The 7,422-nt window shown below is 45.2% G+C and overlaps 1 protein-coding gene and 1 pseudogene across 1 annotated transcript in view; one reads left to right on the forward strand and one right to left on the reverse strand.

Moving 5' to 3' along the window:
* Positions 1–2,507, reverse strand: part of ZNF445 (zinc finger protein 445) — a 54,011-nt gene extending 51,504 nt beyond the window's left edge. Inside the window, exon 1 of the mRNA XM_028478833.2 lies at positions 2,444–2,507. The gene's annotated coding sequence lies outside the window, so the exon portion shown is untranslated. The remainder of the gene's footprint in view (positions 1–2,443) is intronic.
* LOC102981531 (transmembrane protein 14C-like) lies at positions 411–791 on the forward strand (annotated as a pseudogene).
* Positions 2,508–7,422: the final 4,915 nt, after the last annotated feature.

Here is a 7,422-nt window from a genome sequence, read left to right on the forward strand (position 1 = left end):
CCTGGTCCGGGAAGATCCCACATGCCGCGGAGCAACTAAGCCCGTGCACCCTAACTACTGAGCCTGAGCTCTAGACCCCCGAGAGCCACAACTACTGAGCCTGAATGCCACAACTACTGAAGCCCGCGCACTAAAGCCTGTCTTCCGCGACAAGAGAAGCCACCACAATAAGAAGCCCACGCACCGCAATGAAGAGTAGCCCCCGCTCAGCGCAACAAGAGAAAGCCCGTGCGCAGCAAGGAGGACCCAACGCAGCCAAAAAATTAATTAATTAATTAATTAATTGGAAAAAAAAAGTTAACTTTGGCGACTCTCCACCCAAGGCATGTGCGCCCTTGTTGGCCAGTGCAGACCTTCGGGAAGGAGGTGCAGGCCTGGTGTAATCTGTCTGGACAGAGTGAAAGCAAACAATGCAGAAGGACTCCAGCCCACTAGTGCCTTTATATTGTATTGGTTTTGGCTACGCAGCACTGGTTGCTTCGGGTGGGATAAGTGGGATCACTGGCTAGGCAAAAGCAGGCAGTGTCCCGTCTCTGGCTGCCAGGCTCCTCTTCGGTGGTTTAGCGGGCCTGGGTGCCTAACAGGGGTCTCCAGATCCAAGGAACATTTAGGTTTTCTTCGTTACATCTGGAACCCTGGCTGGCACTATGGGAATGAGATTCTACCACTCTGGAAAATTTATGCCTGCAGACTTAATTGCAGGTGCCAGTTTGCTGATGGTCGCCGAACTTGGAATTAGTGTGTTGGGTAAACCCCATCAGTGGTAGTCATGGCCCAGACTGGACTCATGAAGAATTTTTAAACTTCCATTAATTTTAGTGTATTAAGATAAATGAAAACAAAAAAGATAAATGAGTACAGCATTTTCACATATTCTGACATTTTATTTAAAACAACACTGAACAAAAACAAACAACAACAACAACAAAAAACAACACTGAACTTTGCAGAGAAAATAGTCAGTCATTATCATTACAACCCTAAAGAGGTGGGTAAAGTATAACACAAGAGCTTCTTCCTGTAGTACCCTCATACAGTTTGATTCTTGTGTGTTGGTGTTATCTGTTCTTTCTGTATCTACAGTTAATATCTCCAGGGATAAAATGTTAGGTATCAGCACTGGGTCCCCTGAAACCCCGTGTCCTGCTCAGAGGAACAGTGTGAAAAAGATCTCTTAATGAGATTTAGGATATCTGTTCCTTTGCTTATCTTAGAGCACAGACCTACTTTGAAATTATGTTAAATGAAATCAATGAAAATAAAGTTTACTATAAACAAAAAAATAAAAATAAAATAAAAGGTAACTAATAGTCTCTTCAGAGTGGAAAGGCGACTCAGATAGAGGATTTTTAGACTAGGAGTACTCAGGTAAAGGGAGATAGATGGAAGTGGTAGGAGTCACGTCAGTCTTACAGCCTTTGGTTTTGGGTAACTCTTGTGTCTTTAACTTTTCATTAGTGCTTTTATTAAAAAAATTTTTTGGCCCTGCGGTATGTGGGATCTTAGTTCCCCGACCAGGGATCGAACCCATGTCCTCTGCATTGGCAGCTTAGAGTCTTAACCACTGGACCTCCAGGGAAGTCCCTTCATTAGCATTTTGCAATGAATCTTTCAATGAAGCTATTTTGGAATCTTGAAGCCTTTTGGAGGCTTCTGCATATCAGTTAAAATAATAGGTATCCCATTCTGTTGGTTTGACTTGGGAACACTTGATTACAATTGTACTTTTTGAATGAATGGCCTTGTCTAACTGGAATGTTCCCCATAATGGTCATTGTAAATCTAGGTTGTCTTTAGTAAGATTTTGACATTTTTGTATGTATCTATAGCTTCCAGGACCATAGTTCTTAGACGTAAAATAAGCAGGTGTGCCAGAAGATAGAACACTCAGTTCTTTGGAACTTGAGGACCCTATTTCTTCAGTGAAGCCTTTGGTCTCTTGGAACCAAATTCATCCCTAGCAGGAATGTGTCACTGGGTTGGAGATTCTGTGATGTTTTATGTTTTACAGGGCATCTCATTGCACAAAAATTTTCTTGAGGTTGGCAGGTGACCTAGTACTGATCTAACCCATTCCCTAACCAATTTATCCTAGAATGGGGGTCTTAGATTAGATGGTGAGCTCAAACAGCTTTTAGGTGCTCAACCTGAACCCATCTTTTGCAACTTTGCCTTGCAAGATTCCCATTAACAATAGATCAATCATTCTTTTACCTTATGTGTATATCAGCAGAAACCAATAATAACTGAGGAGGAAATAGACCTGTGGATGTCAGCAGTAACCAAAGAAATGGTATTGTGGACTGACCAGGAGCTAGAGACTGGTGCTCTGTTAGAGCCTCCTGTCAGTCCAGACTGCCCTGTTAACCCTGGATTGGAAAACCAATGAGAGCAGCAAGCTCAGATGCAAAGGGAGCAGAGCTCAGATCCAAGAGAAACTTACCCATGGCCTTCAGAAGCAGCAAGAAAGAGAACAAAAGGGTTCAGCAGGTGCCAATGCCTGTGTTTCCCATTGTCCTTGAGGATGTTAGTAGACTCCCTTGGATCCCACTGTCATCACCAAAACTGTTAAAGAACAAAATTCAATGAAGTAAATTAATTTTATTGGCCTTGGGACTTCCCTGGTGGCGCAGTGGTTAAGAATCTGCCTGCCACTGCAGGGGACATGGGTTCGATCCCTGGTCTGGGAAGATCCCACATGCTGTGGAGCAACTGAGCCCGTGCATCACAATTCTGAGCCTGCACTCTAGAGCCCACGAGCTACAATTACTGAGCCCTCACGCCACAACTACTGAAGCCTGCACACCTAGAGCCCGTGCTCTGCAACAAGAGAAGCCACCGCAATGAGAAGCCCACGCACCGCAACGAAGAGTAGCCCCCACTCGCCGCAACTAGAGAAAGCTCGAGCGCAGCAAAGAAGACCCAACACAGCCAAAAAAATATTTTAAAAATTAAAAAAATAAATAAAGATCTTATTGGCCTTAATTCAGCAACTCATGAATCAGACAGCACACAATTTAGGAGATAGGCATGAGCTCCAAAGAGCTATGCAATGCAAGAGATTTCATAGGCAGAAGGGAGCAGGAAAAAGGAAGTTATACTAGACAAAAAGGATATTGGTCGTTGCAAGGTTACTCTCCTTTACAAGGGAATGGCAGGGCTCTATCAGGCAGATTACCTATCTAGTGCTGATCAGGAAATTCCTGAGGGACTGGGACTGGTTTAAAATTCCATTTCTGGCAGAGCCAAAACTTTACATTAAGTTTGATTTTGGTCACGTGGGGCTTAGCATGAGCTACTCCATTTTGGGCCTGTTGTCTCATCTTTAAAACTCCTATAGGTGAGTTCTAACAGGGCTCACTTAGTGGGTGAACAATGGTGCTATCTGCCAGTATGTAGAATTCTGGAGGGGTAAGTTTGCGGGTAGAGAGGCTGCTTGAAGAAGGGCTGAAGTCACATCAGGAGACTGCCCAGTCCCTGTAGGAGCAAATGTCTTCTATCGACAGCATCAGAGAACCTGGAGGGTGTGGAGCCAATGCCGTAAAGACCACCTGCTGCCATTGGAGGACACGTGCGAGCTGCTGGGTCAAGGGGCCAGGTAGCTGTCCTGGTTGCCCTCTGGTACATGCATCCTAGTGCCAGGCCTCAGCATGTTGCCAACTGATGTTTCAGTAGGAGGGATGCTCATCCAAGCGCTGAGCCTCTGTTCCAGTCATCTGAACCACCCCAGGTTCTTTGTCAATGCCCCAGCCACCAAGGATGGAAAGAGAATGGATCCTGGCACCAGAGAGCTATTGATGAGATGGAAGAGAAACCAACGGCACATGAAAACTGAATAACTGAGGAGAGTTCAAGGGGTGACATATAAAATTGTAACTGTTTAGGAAATGGGCCATGAGCTGGTACAAAACGCCAAGGCTTAGGCTTCCCTGGTTGCCGCAGTGGTTGAGAGTCCGCCTGCTGATGCAGGGGACACGGGTTCGTGCCCCGGTCCGGGAAGATCCCACATGCCGCGGAGCAGCTAGGCCCATGAGCCATGGCTGCTGAGCCTGCACGTCCGGAGCCTGTGCTCCGCAACGGGAGAGGCCACAACAGGAGAGGCCTGTGTACCGCAAAAGAAAAAAAAAAAAACAAAAAACACCAAGGCTAGCAATATTTGAAATGATAAAAACAAAGCAACAGGCCCAAAATGGAGTAGCTCATGCTAAGGGCCAAGCCACCAAAATAAAACTTAACTAAAAGTTTTGGGGGAATTTCCTGGTGCTCCAGTGGGTAAGACTCCGTGCTCCCAATGCAGGGGGCCCAGGTTCGATCCCTAATCGGGAAACTAGATCCCACATGCATGCCGCAACGAAGAGCCCACGTGCTGCAATGAAGAGCCCGCATACCGCAACTAACACCTGCTGCAGACAAAATAAATAAATAAAATTTTTTTAAAAGTTTTGGCTCCTCCAGAAGTGGAATTTTAAACCAGCTCCAGTCCATCAGGAATTTCCTGATCAGCACTAGTTAGGTAATCTGCCTGATAGACCCCTGCCATTCCCTAGTAAAGGAAAGTAACCTTATAACCAACCCGCTTTTTTGCCTTGTATAACTTCGTTGTTCCTGCTCCCTTCTGCCTATAAAAGTCTTTCATTTTGCAAAGCTCCTCAGAGCTCCTTTCTATCTGCTAGGTTGGATGCTGCCTGATTCATGAATTGCTGAATAAGGCCAACAAGATCTTTAAAATTTGCTCAGTTGAATTTCATTTTTTAATAGGAAGCTATTACCACCTATAGGAGCAGGCTACCTGACAGAAGCTGTGGGCTTCAGTTTAGGGACATACTCAACCCATGGTCCAATACAAAGTGAGCTGGGGGAATAAGTGCCTGAAACTGACTCTCCCTCTGACCTTCTGCCAGGGCCTGCCACTGGTCCAACCCAACTGGAAGCTGGAAGGCAGTCCAAGAAGGTCAGCTTTCCAAGTCTTAAGGCAGGGTTGAGAAGAACCAAGAGTTAATATAGGGGGATGAGGAGAGGTGCAACTGGAAAATATCCAACATACCCAAAAAGAAAAATGGGGACTGCTCCTCTATGCCTAATGTGTCCATGAATTTCCTTTTGAACTATGTGAAAGGAAAATAAAAATGGAGTCAGTATTGCTAAGAGAGCTCACTCAAATGGAGCCAGGACGTAACTGAGGAAGTGGGACTTATACACATCTCACCCAGGATGGAATCTGAACCATTGACCACTTATTGACTTATAAAGGCAGGCATCTACACAATGTTCCAGAAACTTAAGATACTTAACAGACCCTTGCCCTAAATAACTCATGACAGCCTATCTCTTAAGGGCAAATATTTCCTTTTTGCATTAGAGCCAATCATAATTCTTGCAAGACAACTTTAACAATCTTGTGGCTTTTGCCTTTATAAGCCCCTGCTTCTTTCTCTTCTTCAGAACACGCTTTCGGTTTTACCCAAATCTGTGTCTCCCAGTCTGCAATTCCCAAGACGCCAAATAAAGCTCTTTGTTCTATGGACACAGAAAAATTAGGATTGCTAAGCCAAAGAGTGTTGCTCACCACCCAATTCTGCAAGGGTTAAGTCATAACCCGCTGCAGTTGCTGTCCTGACAGTTGCACTCCAAGAGGAATTTAAAGAAAAAAGGATGAGGCACCTTGTGCTTTGGATACACATGAACAGGCAGGCCCATAGATAGTTAGATGTATATCTCAGGAAAAGTTTTAATGGCCCTGGATTTCTGAAACTTCCCATACATAGAAAAGCACTAAAACTATTAACTTGAGACGTCTGTTCTTTATGATGTGCAGTATCTTTTTCTTTTGATGCACGCATCTGAAATTCTGTACCAAGATGTATGCTTGACTACACATATTTCCTAGCAAAAAATCGTATATAAACTGGCTTCTCGCCTACCTCTTCAGAGCAGTTCATCAGAGCTGAGTGGCTCTCTCCTAGGCTTTAGTCCTCAGCAAGACCCCAGATAAAACTCAAACTAACTAACTCAAACACTAACTTTGTGTCTTTCTGTAAGTCAACAGTTCTTTGCGGCCTTGATACCAATTATTGTTCGACAAATAATGTTCCTGATAACTTGTCTCCATAGGGGTGGGGCTGAAGGGGGTGGGGGGGTAGGAAATGAAAATTCATAACCACCCAAAGGAAAGAGTTGTTTGTTTTGTCTGTTTGAGAACACAATGTTCCCATCACAGAGGAGCTCGAGCAGGTTCTGTGTTTGGGGTGTGCTTATGCAATGGGACAGCAGCTAACATGGACAGCACCCAGACTGGTGTGGTCAAACAGATCCAGCAGATCGGCCCCTCCAGCGTTTGCACCGCTGCAGAAGCAGTCTCTTTGCTCTGTTTGCTCTGCTCAGAGAGCAGCTCTGTTTTGAAGTCCTGCCCAGCTCCGTGAGGCTCAGCCCACCTCGGCCACTACCTGATTTCTCTGAGAGCCACAACACAAGAGCCTGTAGCAAGGAGGTCTCTTCCGTCCTCTGGTTGGGGGCCTATTCTTGGAGCTCTGTTTCCTGAATGCTTTACCTCCTTCCACATTGGGCCAGTTTGCTTGGCAGGAGCCCTGGGCAGAGCTTCTCCAACTTTAATGTGCATAGGAATGCAAATCACTTGAGGTTAAACAGGTTTAACTGGTTAAACTGCAGATTCTAATTTGGGAGGCGTGTGAGGGGGCAAAGACTATGTCTGACAAACTCACAGGTGTGAGCATGTTGTGTTCCTGTACCAGGCTTTGAGTAGCAGAGAACTGTGAATGTAAATCACCGGCTCTTAATTCTGCTGCACAGTATAATCCCCTGGGGAGCTCTTAAAGCGTTTACATTGCACATCAGTTAAGCCCAAAGCTTTGTGGATGGGGCCCAAGTGTTCCTACTTCTTTAACACCCCAGGTGATCCCAACATGTAGCCAAAGTTGACAACCTGGAAGCGCAGGATCTTTCCTTTTACCCTGATTCCCTGCAGCATGCAAAAGCCACAGGCTGAAGGGGTTTGTTCATTTGCGTGTTTTCAAATTTAAAATGCATCAGCTTTCTGACTTTGAAAAAGAAGGAGGAAAGATCCCCCTTAATTTTTACCCTCTATTTTATTTTTTTATTTTTGGCTGCACCACGCGACTTGTGGGGTTCTTAATTCCCTGACCAGGGATCGAACCCAGGCTCGCAACAGTGGAAGCTTGGAGTCCTAACCACTGGACTGCCAGGGAATTTCCTTTACCTCCTATTTTGAAATGTGAAGAGATAAGTTTGGGTATGGTGAGTGAGGATGGGGGTCTGGACTGTGGCCAAAGAAAGATCAGAATGTACAACTGAGAATCAGCTGTAGCCAAGTGACAGAAAGAAAATTGTCCTGTGGGATTTTCACTCCTTCTGGTCACAAACCCTGAGCCCCTCTTTGTGAGGAAA

This window comes from Physeter macrocephalus, chromosome 18 (assembly GCF_002837175.3).
Source record: "Physeter macrocephalus isolate SW-GA chromosome 18, ASM283717v5, whole genome shotgun sequence".
NCBI classification, from domain to species: Eukaryota; Metazoa; Chordata; class Mammalia; order Artiodactyla; family Physeteridae; genus Physeter; species Physeter macrocephalus.